The sequence below is a fragment of the Coturnix japonica genome, chromosome 8 (genome assembly GCF_001577835.2).
Source record: "Coturnix japonica isolate 7356 chromosome 8, Coturnix japonica 2.1, whole genome shotgun sequence".
NCBI classification, from domain to species: Eukaryota; Metazoa; Chordata; class Aves; order Galliformes; family Phasianidae; genus Coturnix; species Coturnix japonica.
Genome location: NC_029523.1, coordinates 8,986,026 through 9,006,289, shown reverse-complemented (window position 1 = coordinate 9,006,289; position 20,264 = coordinate 8,986,026). Strand labels below are relative to the sequence as shown.

Here is a 20,264-nt window from a genome sequence, read left to right as displayed (position 1 = left end):
ATTTTTGTTCCTTTAGATTTCAGACCTCTTTCTTTTGTTTTGAAACAAACAAAATGGTAGTGCTTCATTGCTACTGGGCTGCTTGTGCCTGCTTTAGAAATCATAGCACAGATGTAACTATAACTCACCTTTAGCTTACACCTTCAGTGCTGAAGCTGAAAGAGACCCAAACTACACAAACTGTCCATTTGTTCATCTGTGTTCTTGGGAACTACAACAGTTCTGTAAATCTTCCTCTTGAACGCTTAAACCTTGTATTGAGGAAGCGTTGCACTTGCAGCAAAGGTTACAGGAGGCAAGGCAATGCACTGACATCATAGAAAACCATTACTGGCTGCAGTGAAAGTACATTTTTTTCCCCTCCCCTTGACATACTAGTGCTGGACAGGTACTTTGTTGTTCTGTGTTCCATTGTGATGGGCCGTTGTGTTGCTCATGGTCACTGCTATACCGCAAAGGCTTGCTTTGGATCCCAGCTGTCAGAACAAAGTGCAGTGCAAGCAGTTATCAGTGCATGGGGAATGTGCAAATGTCTTGTAAGGGTATTGCTACCTCTCCTGGCATGCAAGTGTAAGAGAACTGGCTAAAAAGATGGTGTCTTCAGGGTTCTATATATTAAAAAGCCCTGCATCAGCTTTCCAGATCAGATTGTCCCCCTGATGTTTTGCCCAAGGTGAGTAAGCTTGCTATGCAGCAGATCTGAGCTGAGCAGCTCATGCCTGGAAGTCCCAGAGCCATAACCTTGATAGAACACAGGAAAACTGGCTTTAATCACCCGTAGTCTCCCAGAGAATGTCTCAGATTTTCTTAGAAGCTCTTGGTTTCTGAAATGTCAGCCAGAGGGCTGTTTCCTATTATGAAAATAGGATTAAGATAAATGTCTTACTCCTAATAATTTCAGTCTGTATCAGATTCAGTTTCCTGAAATCCTTCTGATCTCTGCTGAACTTCTTACAAGAGTTCTGGTTTAAAGGCCTTCTTGCTGGCCTTTAGAATGAGTCTCAGTCTAACTTGCAGACACTGCTATGGATTTAAGTTTTCTTAAAATTCTAACTAAAATCCTCATACAACTTTGGTATCAGTGGCAGTTTCCTATCCTAAGTGTCTCAATAGAAGTCCTAAATTATGCCCATAAAAAGGAAAACTGCTGTTAAAACTGGCCTTTTTCAGCTGAATAATAACTGAGAAATAATTCAGTATTATAGGAATTTGTACTAATTGCTGCATATGTTTATTTCATTTTGAGCTATCAGTCTCTTTTTAATCCTCACTTAAAGGCAGAATGTGCCCTGCCAAACCATACTCTGGTGTGTTTTATAGCTTTCCTTAGCCTGGGATTGATTTGTGCTATTATTGCATCTATTTGGATCTGAAACAAAATTAGAAAAAATAGAATAAGAGAGAATATGAGAAAGACAGGACTAAAGCAGTATAATAAACTTGTATTAATCTATCTGCTGAGGATAGCAGGGTTTATACTCTAATCCCTTTCCTAAAATATAGCAAATCCCCTTTTAGTAAGGCTGAATGACTCCAATCGTGTTTTTCAGCTAGGAAAAGTGTCAGAGTTTATTTAACACAGCACTAGTTGTAAAGCTGTTCCCCCTAGTATTTATTTTAAAAACCACAAATGTTTAACACCTTACTGACAAAATATTTTAAGCATCAAAGAGAGCCACTGTCTGCAGTGAGTACTGTTCTTGATGCTGCTATTTGCAAGGGGTACTGCATATTGGTGCTAGTCTCCTCCAAGGCACGTCTGTAGCTGGTGGGATCCCTGTGCAGAGCCACGTGCTGCAAGGATGTGGTGACCTTCAGAGAGCAGCTCATGTTGCAGAATGTTCTCATGCACTTCATCTTGTGTCATCGCTTCCTGGGAATGCAGCTCACAGTGAGCCTCGCTGCCCTGCATGGCCTTAGCCATTGCCCCAGGGCTGTTTTCCTTCCTGATGGCCTAGGTGTACAAATACACACATGTGGATCCACCTACTTCTGGGCTGTGATTCTTTGTGAAACATATATGTGTGGGAAAGGACCCATGGCCCAGATACAGCTGCTAATGGAATCAGTTCAAGCGCCTTTATTTTGTCCAGAAACACCACTTAGAAAACAACATGCTGGAAAATCTCTCCACCCCATCTCTTTCTAAGCTACTTTCACAGAATCATAGAATCACAGAATCACAGAATGACCTGGGTTGGAAGGGACCTCAAGGATCATGTAGTTCCAACCCCCCTGCCTGGCAAGGCCACCAAACATACACATTTACTAGATCAGGTTGCCCAGGGCCCTGTCCAACCTGGCCTTGAACACCTCCAAGGATGGGGCATCCACAACCTCCCTGGGCAGCCTGTTCCAGGGCCTAACCAGGGCTTTATCTACCTGCTTCTGAGCTCCCAATCAGCATGTGCAAATAAGGCAATAAAACCACATTGCTGTATCACCCCCAGGGCAGTAAGTATTTTTCCATACAGCACTGAGTGCTGAAAGTTCTGTTTTGTTACTTTTGATGCTTGTCCATCAAAGTATGGGAATATCTACATTTGGTGATGTTACTTGCCATGTTATCAGTTCTCTGAATGCTTTGCTCCATGGGCCAATCTAGTTTTAAACACACAGGACAGTGAGTGTGCTTAGAAAACAAACAAACAAACAAAAAAGCCAAAGCAACAAACATTCCTATCAGTTTTGTTAATTTTTCTGATAAAATTCCAGAGGGAGATTATTAATATGACCACTGAGTAAGCTGACCTGTAAGTCACTCTGCTGTTCAGCAGCTCTCAGCAGCCATGTGCAGACAGCTTGCAAGGGTCTGTGCTCCTTCCCAAGGATTAATCAATGCTTCACACACAGTTTAGCCAAGATTTTAAAAGCAAAGAGGAACCGTGTATTCCCCTAAGAGAGTGCAAGCAATGCAACTAACCCTGTGTAGCTATCGATTTAATAAAGATAACTGCTAGCTGCAGGTAGTACATGGGTGCTTGAACATATGAGAGTTATATGAGAGTTGCTCCGAAAGTAATGCTTCCCATGTTATGTTGGCCCGTGTTGTTGGGATGGATGTTGGTGGGATGGAAGTGGAGGCTGAACCTTCCTGACGGTATTCCATTACATTTCTTACTGTGTGACAGATGGCAGCAGATAAGCAGGCTGGCAAAGTGGCATTTGACCTGGGAGTGTATGACGCAAGGGGGTGGAACTGAGATCCTCCATGCAGAAAAAATGGCACCCGTTGACATTTATCAACACTTGTGAACATTGGAGACCAAAGAGTGGATGTGAGCACAGAGTGAGGTGTATGGTGTATTTCAGCAGTGGTGACAGTGACATGGAAAAGAAGCCATCTTCCAGATGTTCATTCAGATATTTATGAGCACAGCATGCAGGCTTGTGTCCACTGCTGGCAGAAATGCATAGCTAATGGTGGTGACTGTTGAAAAATTGCACTTTGTAGCAAATAATTTACTCATGAAATATTGTTATTGTTATCTTTGTATCATTTTAGTTTCCATAGAAATAAATAGGAGGCATTACTTTCCAAGTAACATACGTACGGTACCAATAACATCTTCATGAGTACACAGCAAGCAAAAGTTTTGAAATTTGCCTCTTAATTTATATGCTTCTTGTCTGTGTCATGAAAGCTGATGGAAATTTCTTAGAAGTGCATAGGTTAATAGCGGATAGTTGTTAGTGACTTCAGTATCAGACTAAGATTTGGAGTCTTTAACAGGAAAAATTAAAAATGAATTTCCCTTACCAATAATCATAATAAAACTGGCTACTGACATGATTCAACGTGGTATTTCCAAGTGGTCTCATGGAAAACAAGTTGTCTGTATCACTGTTTTGAGGGCTGGCAGAAAAGAGCAATATTTTGGTTTCTAAATTGCTCTAGTTAAAATTCTATGGAGTTTTTCACAGTAGAGGTCCCACTGGGCTGAGTACATGAATTCATACAGTTCTGTCAGCAGAAATGATCATCATCTCTTGGCTTTTTTTCCCCCCCTTTAATTACTTAAGTATTTTGGATGGACTTAATCTGACCTTGCTCATCAGATGGCTAATCCTGACCACTGCTGCTGGAGCACTGTGCTGCGGTCGTGCTGATTCTGCTTCTTGGCTCTGCTTTCTGATGGCAACCCTGCCCATGGCAGCAGGGTTGGAACTACGTGATCTTTCACTTTCCCTTCAACCTAAGCCATTCCGTGATTCAGTGGAATACTGTATTGTAAGCAGCACTGCCGATTAATCTTCCATGTTTATAGCAAAAGCCATTATTTCTTAGTTCAGATTTATTGAAAAGAAAGTACTTTATGAAATTCCGTTCCTGGTATCAGGCCAACATTTTTGGTGGAATTATGATGATACAGTTCTGAGTCTGTGTTCAATTTGTGGCAATCCTTTGCCTAATTTAAGTTTAGAATCATTTTTAAACTTTTTAAGCTATAATCCACCATAAACAAACATTTTCTATAAAATTCTAAAAATAATTAAAGCTTAAAAGCGTATGTCTAAAGAGATCGTCTCATAGTCACATAAAGCATGGTCTGCCCAGGGCTGCTTCCAGAAGGATATTTGGAGAACAAATGCAGTGTAAGACCTTTCAAAGGTCAAAATGATTTGAAGGGCTATAGTAGCTCCTATTCAGAACATCATCTGATTACATCCTTTCCATGACATGGCCTCTGCTGTTGTGGATAACATGATATCTGGATATCTGTGATGGGAGAGCAGCAAAGGATCTGATACTCTTGAGTGCAAGTTACAAGTCTCATGTATGGAAATGAGTGCAGTGGAAAAAGATTAAGAAATGCTCTATGAAGCCTGGATGCAATTTTCATTTCTTAGTGCTCCAGACAGGGCCAAGCAGTATAGTTTATCTGGAAGAACAACAAAGCAATCTCTAAGCTATCATTGTATAAGACTGCCAATATTATTATTAGATCTCAAAATTGTACTGGAAATTAATGTGAAAAATGTCATTGCTGGGTGTTGGATTTCACAACCGAAATGAACTGATCAATAGCCTGATGTTGTCCAAAGCTAACTTAGTATTCTGTGTAACTTCTTGAAAATACTTCAAGTAAACCTGCTTCCCAATGTTACCACATGAAGAATGGGGAAGAAAGGCTGTGTGTTTCGCTGGAGGGCCAATTCTGCTCAGCATGGTACCTACCTTTTCTTTTTTGTACACTGATGATTATCTTTGGTTTCACTCATGTACTTCTGGGATATCTCTGTGTATAAAGTCCAGAGGTACATAAATATTTATTTTTTGTTAATGGACAAACTTGCTAAAAATTTAACTGAGGAAGTGCTGTGATACTGTACCACCATCCAGCCTCCCTGCTGTGCTTCCTACTTTGAGGTCAGTTTACCAAAATGAAAAGTGAACTTGACGCAAACTTGAGTTTTAGACTGGGAGAAGAAACTTTCAAAGGCAGAAGAGAAACCAGAGAGAGGAAATGTGTTTTGAAGAGCTATCAAATATTTCACAAGACCTCTTGCTGAGTAGGCGGCTACGACCTGGCCTACTGTACTGCTCTGCTAGGATTTATTCCGTGGTTGTTTAATGCAAGAATAAGGAAATTTGTAGCTTTAGGGAAGCTTTCAGCATTGCAGAAATCCAGTTCTTCTAACTTTGGAACGGGCAAAAAAAGCAGAGAACATTTTTCTATTCTTTCTGCATTTTTCTATGTTCTTTTTTAAGCAACTTTTCTCACATCCCACTTGTATATGCAGTCTCATGCTGTGTAGTTCTGCAGAGTAGCTGGTGACCTTTTTTGAGGGAAACTATAAATACTAGCTTTGGCATAATAGGTATGTGGGTTGTGTTTCAGGGGTGACCAGCCACCCAATGTTTTTCCTCTCTCTAATTAGTAGCCTAGCATGCTGGAGGAAGGCCTGCAAGGCAGGGAGATGCTCCATCCCAGGTACGATGCTCCCTGACATATCCCAGGTAGCTCCCTAGTACCGCTTCTTGTAGATAAAGGAACAGAATAAGAACTGCATGACTCCTGCTTCTGCCCCAGCTCTGCCTTGCAATACACAGAATGTGCCACCAGCCTGCTTTTTGGGGTAAACAATGTGGGAGAATCTCTGCCATGGTGCTTGATGGATAGTATATGAACACGGGCTGAATGGCTTTAAATGAAGCATTAATTCCTCACAGACAATAGGTAGCTTTGCTTGAATGACTTGACAAGAAAATACATGACCAACATGTCCTGCTTATTATTATTATTAAAAAGAGAGAGAGAGAGAGAGAGAGAGAGAGAGAGAGAAGAAAGAAGAGCTATTTAATTTCTCAGGAGGGAAGACGGAACTATATGGGGAACGCATGTGCTGACACAGCTGTATATGCTTGAGGACAGTGTATGCATCAAGTGCCTCTTTCCATGACATGAGGCAGCCACTGTCAGTCCTGAGAGCTGCAGTGCGGCAGAGCAAGCCATGTGTCAGTGTGCATGTATCTGGGAAGATAAATGCTCAACAGGAAATAAGCTCATTCTGCATCTGTCATTTTAGCTTCAGTTCTTAATGTTTTCTTCAAAACGCTGGTCTTTTCTGGGTAAAGAACTGGCTGGAGGGCCAGGCCCAGAGAGTGGGGGTGAAAAATTTACATCCAGCTGGTGAGCAATCAAGATTGGTGTTCCTCAGGAGTCAAAACCAGTGTCTGTCCTGTTCAATATCTTTAATGATGACCTGAATGAGGGAGCTGAGTGTGCCCTCAGTAAGTTTGCAGATAACACCAAGCTGGGAGGAAGTGTCAATCTACCTGAGGGTAGAAAGGCCCTACAGAGGGATCTGGACAAGTTGGATTGCTGGGCTGAGGCCAGTGGGCCGAAGTTCAACAAAACAAAATGCTGCATCTTGCTTTTAGGTCACATCAAACCCAGGCAACACTACAGGCTTGGAGCAGAAGGGTGTGTGAAGGAGAAGGATCTGAGGGTGTTGACTGACACTCCAAAGAAAATGATGACAGCAACATGACTAGGTGGCCAAGTAGATCAATGGTATTCTGGCTTATACCAGAAACAGTGCAGCCAACAGGAGTAGGGAGGTGCTCATCCCCCACACCAGCACTGGTAAGGCTGCACCTTATGCATTGTGTTCAGTTTTAGGCCCCTCACTATAAGAAAGACACTGAAGCCCTGGAGCGTGTCTAGAAAAGGGCAACAGAACTGGTGAGGGGTCTGCAGCACAAGTCTTATGGGGAGCTGCTGAGGAAACTGGGATTGTTCAGTCTGGAGAACAGGAGGCTCAGGGTAGACTTTATTACTCTACAGCTCCATGAAGGGAGGTTGTGGTGAGGTGGGGGTTGGCCTCTTCTCCCAGATAACAGTGATACTACAAGGGGAATGGCCTCAAGTTTCACCAGGAGGGAACCAGGTTGGACACTGGGAAAATCTCAGAAAGAGTGGTCAAGCACTGGAACCAAGGGAGGTGGTAGAGTCGCTGTTCCTGGATGTGCTCAAGAAATGTGATGTGGTACTCAGGAATATAGCTGGCAAAACTGGTGGTAAGTGGAGATCTTGGAGGTATTTTCCAACCTTGTGCATTCTATGAATTCTATGAGCTTACTGTGCCTCTGACTAGATGGCATTTGTCTGTGAATTCCTGGCTGTGAAGGTGAATGTTAGTGTGGGGAGGAATGACCTGGACCTCCAGCACCTCACTGGGGAATGAGGGTGAGGTGAAAATAGTGATTGCTGATGAAGGAAGGAAAACAGAGAAGAAGGGCAAGACATGACAACCGTACATATTGATGTCTGGGGAAATGTCCATCTCCTGAGGAGTTTGGTGGCTCTTCTGTAGCACAGTCTCTCCCCTAAAATTTGTGTAGCTGCATCTTCCGAGGCATTTCTTTCCTTAAATCAGATGTCTTATTTTCTGTGGCATAGATAATATTGCTATAGATAAAGGGAAATGCTTCTTCACTTGGCTTGTATGGAAACAGGCTTTTTGGCATCCTGAAGCTTCTGTCCTCTCTGACCAGTTGGAGATACTTGGTCTGGGGTGTCACTCTCTCTGAGCAAGGGTGCAGGAGGCTGTTTTGAAAACCTAGCCCCAGTGCTAACAATGAAAGCTTGTTGGTGATTGTTTTCAGCACCAGCTTTGATTTCTGTGGTGCAGGCTATCTTCAGCAAAACATTTTCACAGTCACCCCCTTGGACACGTGTAGTCAGAGGAAAAATCCTGCTGCCCATGTGGAGAAATCCAGCTAGGCAGAACAGAGATGCAACTGCAAGTCTGGCCATCACACCATTCTTTCTAAATAGTGTGGTGTGGCCACAGGGACATAGGGGAAAACAACTAAATGGTTTGATGTTGATATGCTGTGTGCACAGTGTGTGTAGCAGTTGCTGCAGACCACGTGGTGCAGAGGCACTGCATTTGCTGCCAGGACTTTGAAAACTGTGTTGAATTGTCTGGTTGCCTATAGCCTCTGAGGTCACCGTGCACTGAGTCTGCTACTTTCACTATCTAGATCCAGAAAATATCTGCTGATGTGGGTGATTTTTTTGTAGGTGCATATCTTCTCAGTGTGCTTTTCTGTCTGCATTTCATTTACTCACAGCACTGCAGAATGGCTAAAGTTGGCAGGGACTTCAGGGTTCACCTGATCCAACCCATGCTCAAACATGGACACCCAGAGCAGGATACCCAAGAATGTTATTCAGATGGTAAATAATTGTAATAAAATACTTACATATTTCAATATGTAAAATTATATTTTACCTTACCAAAAAGCATGTCCCTTGTGTGCGACTTTCTCTCTCTTACAAATGACTGCACATTATATATTTCCACATTTAATCAGGGTAACACCTTCAAGCATAATAAAGTGGCCAGATTTAACCACAAGCTTCACCCAAAACATGATCTGGAAACAAAACATCTATTCAGATGTTTGTATGGCCTCGCTTTTGTTTGTTTTTTTAAGCACAATAATTTGCACTTTCCCAGGCTTCTTACTGCGCAGGCTGGGAAGAGAGATGGCGTGAGAAGTGCTGGGGTAGGCGGGTGTTTGTCCAGCAGAAAACGGGAAATTCTGAGACCTCTCAGGCGACAGCTATTTCTTGACAGAACTTCCTGATTGATTGCAGTCCAGGAAGGACTGAATAGGCTTGGAGAAGCACTAGAAATGGGTCAAAATAGGGCAATGCATACAATGTATTTAGTATGTGCAAGGAAGTGAAGTAACCAGTAAGTCTGTGCTTGTTTTCATGAACCCTCTTCTCCAGAAAAGAGCGTTTTAGGGGTGAAAAGTCATGACAAATGCCTTTTCCCGCCCTGTTCTGATCTTTCTGGAAAGCACCACTAATGCTAAGACCTGTCTATGACACCTATTTATGTCCCCTAAAATTTGGCATTTTCCTTGTGCTCAGCACACAGTGTGTTGTATCTACCTGCCCACAAAGCCACTCAAGACTTAAAAAAAGCAAAAACCAGAGAATCACGGGGAAGACAAATGTAAATGCATAAAACATAATTACAAGTGGCCTCACATTGCTCTATGAACTGTATTGAGATGTATCCTGGGCTGGACTGAGCTGTCCGTCTTCCCTTGCTCCATACTTGCAAATCATACCCAGTGTTCTCAAGACTCACACTCTCCATTTGAAAATGAATAAATAAATGAAGCCACTCCACCTACAGCACTGTGGCCCTGACCTCCCAGCCTCTGCACAGAACCATGGAGGCCATGAACATGCTCTGGCTGGAGCAAAGCTGCCTGCTGCCTTGGCCTTCATGTAAGTTCTGCTGGAAATACCTGGCCTTGTTTAAAAATATGATTTCAGCTGCTCCAGACCACAGGGCCCATGGTGGCATTCCTATCTGGCATGCTTGGAAGGCAGTATCATGGAGCTCTGAAGTTTAATTATAGCCACCATGGGAGATAATGCTGCCCTCCCACAGCTCCAGAAGGGCTTCCATAGCAAGAGGGACATGGTTGGCAGGGGGAAGTGGATGAAATCAGGGCAGTCCCAGGCTGAAAATCCAACCTGAAAATTTGTGATGAAGTTCGTACTTTTCTGATTAATTCGTCCTATTCTGGGGGGAGGCATGAAATAGCATTTATTTATTTATTTTATTTTATTTTATTTTATTTTGCATATATTTTCTGGGAAGTCTTAAAAAAAACCAACAAACATTTTCTTTCATATCTGATAGAAAATATGATTCTCTGTTTTACTCATTTTTTTATGCTTCTTTCTGTCTGATGCTTTAGTGGCAACAGTGTTTTTGGTTTTTTTTTTAATATCATTATTATGATCATATGTATTAATCCAAATACTTTTCCTTTTAATCTGATCAGGTTTTACAAATGAAGACAGCTAACAGCACAAACTGGAACCGTTTCCGTTTATATTTTTAACCGGTGGCTTTTTTGCAACTGGATAAACAAAAAAACATTAACAACCAATGCAACAAGCAGTATGATGTCTGCTGTTGTTCACTCTGAATTGGAAAGGAAAACATCAAATGTATTTTCTCTGAAGGAGGAGCGTTCAGGATGTCCCTGTGTTGCAGATGAGCTGGGTGCACGGAGGCTGAGAGGTGAATGGAAGGGGCCTTCCTGGAGTGACACAAGGAGGCCTGGGCCTGGCTTCTGGGGGTTTTACCCTCCCCAGCATCAGCTGGGGGGCAGCCTGGGGGGCATGTGTATCTAAACCACCTGCTGTGCTCAGTGCACATAATTGTGATGAGGAAGTTCTCTAGTGGTAAGAAGGGTGGTGATGGACATATGTAGCAATGAAAGCAGCAAGACAGCTGTTGACCTGCCTGCATGGCTTGACCTGACAGCAAAGCAGCGGTTTGAACTGCTGAGACAGTTTCTTCTGCCAGGAGTCACACTTGTTCTTGGGAGAGTCTTCCACAGGGTACCATGTAAAAATGTTGGGCTGTGTGCATTTTGGCTCAAAGAGGTGTTTGGGAGGATCTGACCTCAGCTTCATGCTTGGACACGATGCTAATCAAAAGCAGGCTGACAGCTGTAGTACCCCAAGCCCTGCTGGTGGCCCTGGACTCTGCCCTCAGTTCTCCAGTATGTGGTAATGCCTTGAAAGTCTTTCTCAGAAGGGTTTTTCTCGTAGCTGCTTCTAGGAAATTAGGCATAGGAAGCCTTTTCATTATTCAAGAAATTCATCTTTTTCATAATAGCCACCATGTCAAACTTGAGAAAGCTGAAAAAAATCCTGTCTTGTTTTCCTGGGAGTTTTCTGTCCGTATTTTAGTGAAACATGTTTGTAGATTGCAGCGACGCAGGCAGCGCATCACTTCTGCTAAAAAGTCTGGGGATTTTTCAGTGATGTTCAGTTCCCATAAATGTGCTCAGTGCAAGGTCCTCAGGAAGTTTCCCATGAGGGGGATGAAGGCTGCGGTCGTGCTGTATGGAGGCCGTAGCTCTGCTCCTGGTGGGCAGGTGGGCCTCATCCCTGTTCTACAGATGGGGACGGTGGTGGGCTGTGATTCTGGGGAGTGAATGCAGTACTCCATGAGCAGCCTGGGGGCGGGGGGAATGGAAAAAAATCCTTCAAAAGGGAACACTTGTGTGGGCATGGGTTTCCTGGAAGGTCTGCCAGGAGGGAGGATAAGGAATTAAAAAGAGCATTGTAGATGGGGTGGTCTGTTCTGAATACATCAATGAAATTTAACAATTTTCTGTACAAGACTCTTTTTAATTGGCAGAGGTTTTGAAAAAGACTCCCAGGCTCATGACCTTGGAGTCCGTTGCACAATACTCCAGCTTGAATTAAATAAAGGATTCTCATGAGAAGTAGCTGCTAAAATTCTCGAATTAGTGGAACTTTTGCATAAAATCAACATTGAAATCTGCTCAGAACAAAATACTTGGTTTTCAAAAAATGTGGTTGCTGGCGTAGAAAGGTACATTTGATTTCCTCAGCAGGACAAGAGAAGATACTGCTGTTGGTGCTTCTGCTTTGAGGTGGGTATCTTGTTTCCAGGGCATCTCTGCTGAGAGATGCTCTGCCTGCACAGCATGCGGCTGTCCCCATTCACCCATAACTGGGGCCAGACGCACGCCCTGACGTGTGCAGGCACATTGCTGGAGAATGTTGAGACCTGGCATTATTTTCACAAAACAAAAGCCTGGGTCCTCAGCCAGCTTTGCTTCTAATCCAGCAATTTCACTGGGGGCTATGCATACTGCCTGCTCCTTTTGCTTCCTTTTGCCTGCCATACCACTTTAGAGTTATGGCTGACATAACTGATTTATATATAGATTTAATTGCAGGTAATATTTTCTCTTTCCTTTCTGGTGCCTACTTAGACCAAATGTTGGATCACTCTGCCTTCAAAAGACCTTTTTTTGGACAGCGTCTTCTGCATTGCTGAAGCATCTTGTTTGTTTCCCTCACAGGTACCTGTTGCCATCAGAACATTTATATCAAATTCATGTGGATCCTACACTCAAGTACAGCAAAAGTAAAACATTTAGTGAGTAAATCAAATATTTAGTATATTGATAAAGAATTATTTGGTATTCCAGCCTGCCCTCTCTGTGTTCTTCTTGTGAAGCATAATTTTAATCTATTTTTGAAGTAATTCAAGCGCTCATAAGAAAAAATATTTTAATATTTCAAGATGAATACTCTGCCCATCCCTGCCTTCCAATTTTAATGATGAATTTGTTTCAGAAGCTGTTTAATGAAGCTTGCCAAAACGTGGGTTGCAAGGGGCTTATTGCATTTGATTTTAAAAGCAGAGAGAAAAATAGCTGCTGAAATAGCGAATGGATAAACCAAGCACTTTTTTCTTTCCTTTATGTGCTTAAGAGAGCAATGGAGATTTGATTTTTCTGCTGCTGTTATATTTTGCTTGAACCTAATCTTGAAGCATCTCAGTGTGGCTGTTTGGTGGGCTGAAGCCCAAGCTCTGGCTGGCTGGCTTGCACTGAACAATGTTAGCAGGGTCTCTGAAATCCTCTTTTTATCTTATGCTTGCTTGTGCTTTGTTACTGAAAGATGAAAAACGGACTCCACGTTGCATTTCCATGCAAGTTCATCAACTCAGCTGAATCACCCGCTTCTAGAAAATCCCTCTCATGTGTGGCACTGTTTAGGTTGTGTGAGGCAGCCTCTGTAGATGTAGCACTAAACAAATGATTCAGGGTCTGCCTCATATACACAGCTCGGAAAGAGATGTACACATTAGATGGAAAGAGTCAAGAGCTATAGTTGCCAGAGATCTGCGGTGTGCCAAGGGATCTCTGATACCCACGTGGAGCATTAGCTGGTGTGCTGCTTGCATCTAGATGTTGAATGTAGTCACTTTTGTCTTGCTAAAGATGACTTAATCTAAAATTTTAGTAAAATTTCTATGAAAGCAGGCTTTAAACATGCCTTTAAAACACCAGATGATCTGCAACAAAAAGACAGAGACATATAACCTCAAAGACTGTTTCTGAACTTACGCTGCTGGAGTTAAGCTAATGTGGGTATTTGGGCTGCCCCCTCCTTCATTGCCAATTTAGTCTCTCCAGAGTTGTTCACTCTGCAGGGCACACACATTAAGGTATGCCAGAAGTTTACTGTCAGCCAGATGAGCCTACACTTGGATTCTGATGGGAGGCAGGGTCTTCCATGCATGACTGTCCTATGCAAAGACATACCAGCAGAACTGCACTTCTTATGGTGCTTCAAGGAGATCTCCTGGCTGAAAACTGGACAAAGGACACCTATAGGCAGAGCAAGCTGTGTAACAGAGTGGAAACAGAGACACTGAGCTAGGAGATATTGCAGGAAAACAGGAAAATGCCCTTGCAGTCTGAGAGAGAAAGACAATGCAGAATAATTTTGGAAACTGCTACTTCACTACCTTGGCACTGCAATAGAAGATGGTGTCTTTCCCAGCACCACTCATCAATTTGCATGTCCCATTCAATTTGTTTCCAGGTGCTGTCTGTCACCAGAAGGAAGCAAGAGCATCCTTGCACCACTGCATGTCACGTCTATGCAATACATTCACAAATAGTTGTGGAGCATGGCAGTAATGGAGCACTGTTTCGGATTACATCCTCCAAGAAAAGCCGCTGCCTGCATGTGATTTATTCTGGGTCTCTCTGAAGCTGCAGATGTCCATTAATCAAAAGAAGTTTTAAAGTACCTGTTCAAATAGAATGAGCAGAATGGATTCTGCCAGCCTGGGACGCAAGCTGGTGAAGGATAATGAATAAGACATTCTCCTACCATGCTTTGAAGCTGGATTTTTATAGAATATGAACTTGCTGGCTTGAAGTTTTACGAGGCCATTAGAAACACAAAATAAGTTCAGACTTCAGAAACAAAGTTGGCCAGTAAAACTGCCTATAAGGCTAACTCACAGTAAATAGTAATGCAGCAAGCATGTTATTAAGTGCTCTGTTCCTGGTGCTCTTTTTTTGGACTGTAAGCTTTGGCTATACTACAGCTCCTCATCTGTGAATGGTATTTTGTAATTAAATTATCACTATTGATACATTTTAAAAGAGAGGCCAAATAGAATTTAGAGTATGTTTGTGGGCGCTACAAATGTTTTAAGTTAAAAACTTCTATGAAGTTTTTATAACAAAAACACAAACAACAACAAAGAAAAACACCCAGATACTGAGAAGCACTGGTACTGAGATGTACCCACAGCAGGCAAAAGTAAGTAAGGGCTAATAAACGTGCTCACATGTGGCACATGCCAAGGCGTACCTGAGACCTAACCTGCCAAGTCCATGGACTCCACTGCAGCCCCTATCCAGGTGTGAAGCACATGTGCCGTCTGAAGAGGTGTGAAAATTGATGTCTTTTGGATACAGAATGGAGAATAAAATAGAAAGGCAATGCTCCGTTGCAGGAGGATCAGTCCTAGGCTCTGATGGTGTCAGGCCCTGGCCATGGTGCAGATTTCCTGACTTTTGTCCCCAGAACTGCATGTTGGTGGACACACGTTGTGAGGTGTTGGTTTGAAGGGATGTTTTGTGTGCTTGAAATGTTTTGGCTTGAGGCAGCAGGAGGACTGTGCCTATTCTTGGTGCTGAGCTGAGCGTGAGTGATGAGCAACCTTTTCTTTTGCATTCTTCCAACAAGGGCAGCTCTTGGTAGTGCCTTACTCTACTCGATGCACAAAGCCTTGGCAGAGGCAAGCTTCTTTGGGTTTTGTGCTGTATTCCTCCTGGGTTTGTCCCGCATCAGAAATAGGTTTATTAGCAAGCATGAAATCTAATGATACTAATTTTACCCAAGATTATGTCTGTAAGACAGTAGCTCCTATGTCCTTCTTCCATTTTTATATTTTTTAAATTCAAAGTGTATAATAAATTTTTAAGCACTTGAAGAAATTAATGGCCTTTCACATCTTTAATTTTGTCTAGAGGAAGGAGGGGATGTACTTCCCTTCCAGAAGCATTTTCTTCATCAGTATGTGCTTGAAGCCTGTAACGCTGCGGTGTGAAGTTACCAACAGGTGGACCATAGACATCTGCTCACTGATACAGCAGTGATCTGTGATTGATAAGAGAGACTGAGGATTCCCAGTCCAGATCCTTATGTTAGCTCAGGCACTACATCTGTAAGAAGTCATAAATTGCCTACCATCTACTATTTCTCCCTAAATTTCTCGTAGGAGGAGACATAGTCTTCTGATATCATTCAGTCTCCACTTGGTTGTCCAAGTTGTGCTGTGCTCACTTGGACCTCAAAACTAACCCCTTGTGTTTAGGTCATCACAGTCTGGCTGCTGGGAAGCTGAGCAGGGAGAAGTCCGTGCAGGGAGCTGAGCTCTGTAAAACTCATCTGAGAAAGTCAATTTCCCATCCTTCCTATGTTCTTCTGAGGGGAAACATAAAAAGGAAAGAGAGAATAAATAAATAAATAAATAGATAGATAGATAATGCTGCAATGAAAAGGGATCTTGCTTTCATCTCATGGAAAGCCTTCTATGAAGAAAGTAGTGGCTAAATACTTACATTTCCTGGCATTATATTGAGGCAATTGCACTAATGCGATCTTATACACCTGATAGAACTTGCACCAAGAGGAAGCCTGGTGAGGCTGGAGAACCTCCTCCACAAATACAGTAAAGTGTCTGTGAGATTGCAGGAAGCTCCACAGAAAGTTTAGGCACTTAGAAAAATGTTAATCAGAATCAGATAAAGACTAGAAACTGATGATAAGTCTTTCCCAAAATGTTTATCCCCTCCCCTCTTTTGAAGAGCCTGTTCTGCATCAAGAAACTTCAAAACAGGGAACAATTTTGTAAAATTAAGCATTTTCATGAAATAGCTGAGGTCAATAAAATGATATTAAAAAAGACTTTTTCAGAAACCCAATTAACCCTACTTTCTTCTTTTTTCTTATTTAACTGAAGTAGTGAGGAGAATGCTGTAGCCTTGTCATCGTCTGGGCCAGAAGTGTAGATGAAAACATTTGCCTAACCTTAGTCTTGAAAAAGGCCAGTTCCTACAGCTTTCTTTTATTTTTTGTTGGTGAGCTGTGGGTGACTCAGCTGATGGCTATTAGTGATTTTAGTATGTGTGCTAATTGTGGAATTGAACAAATTGTATGCTTTCTAAAGATCTTAATCTAGAGTCATTAGGCTGTTCCGTTTGGGTTGTGCTGGTATAGAAAAGGGGAATTCGGTAATTGCCATAGAAATTTTTGGGAGAACTAGTTCACAGAATGTAAATGCTGTGTGGTATGACTGGAATTAAGATGTGAAACAACAATGGACTTTGAACAGATGGCTCAGCGATGATGAAATGCTAACATTTAAATATGAGCAAATCTCCTGCAATATTAAAGTAAGAAGGGCAAGACTTCACAGGTTCGGGATGAGATAATAGTTGATATATAATAGATAATATAATGAACTTATTCTAAATTTAGCAGTCTTTAAGAAAGTCTTGCCTAAATGAGGTTTGTACCACCCATCTTGAGCATCCATCTGTCTGAGTGGAGGGATTCACACTCTGAAGAGATTCACCTCTTATCTGCTGACCACAGATGGAGGTCAGATGACCAGACTGCTCAGCTTTTACACCAATAAAGTGAAGCGAGAAGAATCTCAGCCAAAGGGCTCCAGCTTTGTATTTCTTCTTATTATTTGTGTATTTTGACACCAAGCACTACAGCCACTTTGCTTACTGGAGAGATGTTTTAAGTTACTGTAGAGGAACTCTCTTAAAACTGCAGTTACGAAGCTTCACTTACAAATTAGGGCAGCCTGTAACAAAAGCTAAACTTGGCTCTCTGGAACAGAAGTTTCGTCTTTACTCTGGGGCTTGAATTTTACATCTATGTGTAGAGATCCATCTTGCAGTCTGAGAGGCTCCTTCTGGCAAGAAGCTCCATGTTTTTAATTCAAGACTGGTGAGAATACTGTGCTTCTTTCTGGGACTAGTTTCCTTTCTTCTCAGGCAAGAAGACCTCTAGGAAAGCACAAAGGCTTCATATGTCTGCCCAGAGGCATGCGGCAAACTAGGGAAGAGAGGTGGGGCAGCAGGAAAAGTGTGTGTTGAATATCATTACCTGGATCATTGCTGACCATGCTGCTGGGGAAGGGGGACATGAGCTTTTCTCACCAGGTTAGACGTGGGCTGAAACCGTGGACTTGGACAGTGTAAAGATTAACCTCTTGCAGTCTGGTCTCTTCCTCTCCTGTAGAGTAAAAGCTGATTTTGCGGTGGGTTAAAATATCTGTCCCCCATTACCCACCACTTAGATAGTTTTTTAATTAACTTGCTCAACTCACAGGAAAAAAATGTTCTGTTTGAGGTATGGAGGGAACTGTGTGTGTAAGTTTCTAGTGCAGACAAAATATCAGACATGCTGTGAACCTTTAAAAATTTTGCTTTTGTACCATATTAAATGTGATAAGCACCTGAATATAGTAAGGCAGTGAATCTACCTTCATTATATCTTAATAGAACTAAGACAGTGGTCCTTAATCAACTTTCCTCCTGCCCAGAAGCCAAAACCCTTCCCATGCAGCTGAAGTGCTGGGGGAGAGCAGCCCTTCACCAATATGGGATGAAGCTCCAGGAGCAGCCTCGTGCATCCAGACCTATCCCACACAACAGTGCTGCACTCCTGGCACATGGCTCATCACCTACGGCACATCTTTCCTTGTGTTCAGATTGCCTGTGGCATGGGAAGGGCCTGCAACCATGGGATGAAGAACTAGATGTGATGGATCTTGGTGGGGGGAGGGCAAAGTCAAAATATCCATGAAATGATTTTTTTTTTTAGTTAAATCTGGACATTGTAAGGCTCTTACTTCTATCTATGTAGTGACTGTATCTCTATTGGATTTAAACAGGGTTTCAAACAATATAGACCTTGAAGACTCATCTGAATATCTAGTTCCCTCCATTGCTTCTGCGCTTGTCCATGCAAAATTGCTTGTTCCTGTGGCCCAAATCTAGGTCTCATGAAGGCAGCTCGTCAAAGCTCTGTGTGGTTTTTTAAGGCAGTGTTAGGTGGATTGTATTTTGGTATATGACAGCTGCACAGAATTCATACAGCTCTCAATCCACCAAAATCACTTTCATTTGTGATGAGACTTTTTAGTCCGTAATTATATTCATAAACATGCTTTAGAAAGAACCCAAGCCCACAAATAAAACAAACTCTAACTTTGACCTTTGCTTTTAGAGTACAGGGAAAACCCCCCAAAACTAATGGTTGAAACTTGAAGTATATATTTGAAATGAAATGCAATTTCAGCTCCCAAGTTTCCTCATTCTGTATATTTTAAGACCAATACTTCATGTGATGAGCATTCAAAAACAGTTTCCTCTTGCAAGATGCTGCATATTTTGATTAATTTCTCCCTTTTCTCCTTGAACTCTTATGTGTAAGAGTCAATGCATTCAGGATACACTAAAGTGACACATGGTAGCTTGATTTCAGATTTTTCTAGGGGGGGAAGTTAATTTAGTTATTTGAGGTTATCACTGGACAAACTAGACTTGTTTAATGTGGAACTGAGAGAGTAACTGGCTAGGCTGTAATCTTTGAAGTTGAAGCTGCACAATTCGTGGTTTGAAGTCCTGATAGAAGATGTAAAATCATTCATTTCAAATATTTTTTAATTAGGTTAAATTAGATCATTAGTCATGTTTGTATTGTATACTAAGTTGAGATAGATGAGATGCTTAGCTCTTTACTGAGCTGAATAAGGAAAGGTAGCAGGTTGTAAGTGAGATTGTGCTCCTTTCCCATGGGAAATTTAAGCTAATACTAGACACAGAGCATGTTAGCATCTGCGGGGTTATTTCACTGTTGCTATTATTTTATCAGTCATGAAATAGAATTCTCTGCTTCACTTTTCTGAGGACAGGCTTATCTGAATTCTGGAAGGCAAAGTGCCTCTGAGTCAGATGTGGTCAGGGACAGATATGGTTGGAGTGTTGCATGCCGTTTGCAAATCACATCTCACCAAGAAAAAAAAAATAAAAATCTCATTTCCTTAGAGCTCCCCTTGGACCTGGAGTGATTTTTGGATGTTTTCCTTGGTGTGAGAGTTCTGAGTTCTGTTTTACAAAGTGTGTGTCTTTTGAAAGGAGGTGGAGAGAGAAACTATATCTTAAAGGAGATGGAGAGAAAAGCCACATCCTGACGAGTTTTATCTTGGTTTTTGTCAGTAAGAAATACAAGTTGGGCTGCTACCACCTGCTTTTCAGACTTCATGAAACAGCTTAACACAAATTTCCGATTGTAGGTTGCATGGTTTCCTCCTCTCTAAATTTGGCTCTCATCCTGTATGAGCCAGTTCTGGAAATGTTTCCTTGTACAAGGAGTAGGGCAATATCTTCAAAAAGGATGTCTCGGTTTTCATGGGAAATTTTGAAAATTTTTGAAGGCTTCTATTGAAGAAAAAAGAAAGGCACCCACAGTGAATTCCAAGAAATCCCTCATGGAGAAGGGTCATGCTGTGGCTTCAGAGTCACCACATATCTCCATTCCATGTCTGATATTTAAGATGAAAAACCAAAAGATTAGAAATAAAATACAAAGCACAATGTGCAGCTCCACAGATGCTTGCAGTGAGGGATAACATCATTTGTAGCTGGTACATATAGGAACATTGATGTAAGGAAGATTTTTCTTCTCTAAGAAGGCAAAAATGAGTAGAACTAGGTTTGACCTGTTAGAACACCTGCCTAAGGAACTGAGGCAATTTCAAATGTGTGTTGTTAGTGAGATACAATCCAGATTGCTAGCGGTGTTGGAAGGTAAAAGGCACCAAAAAGGGATTTTTCT

At 42.0% G+C, this 20,264-nt stretch overlaps 1 protein-coding gene across 2 annotated transcripts in view; it reads left to right on the top strand.

Annotated features, from left to right (window-relative positions):
- The window catches only part of ODR4 (odr-4 GPCR localization factor homolog), an 80,245-nt gene extending 60,770 nt beyond the window's left edge, over positions 1 to 19,475 (top strand). Inside the window, exons 16-17 of one of the 2 annotated variants that reach the window (XR_004308220.1) lie at positions 12,395 to 12,471; positions 13,929 to 19,475. The gene's annotated coding sequence lies outside the window, so the exon portion shown is untranslated. Of the gene's footprint in view, positions 1 to 10,327; positions 12,472 to 13,928 lie in introns of both variants that reach the window. The other variant, XR_004308219.1, reaches the window with a different exon arrangement.
- The last annotated feature ends 789 nt before the right edge of the window (positions 19,476 to 20,264 follow it).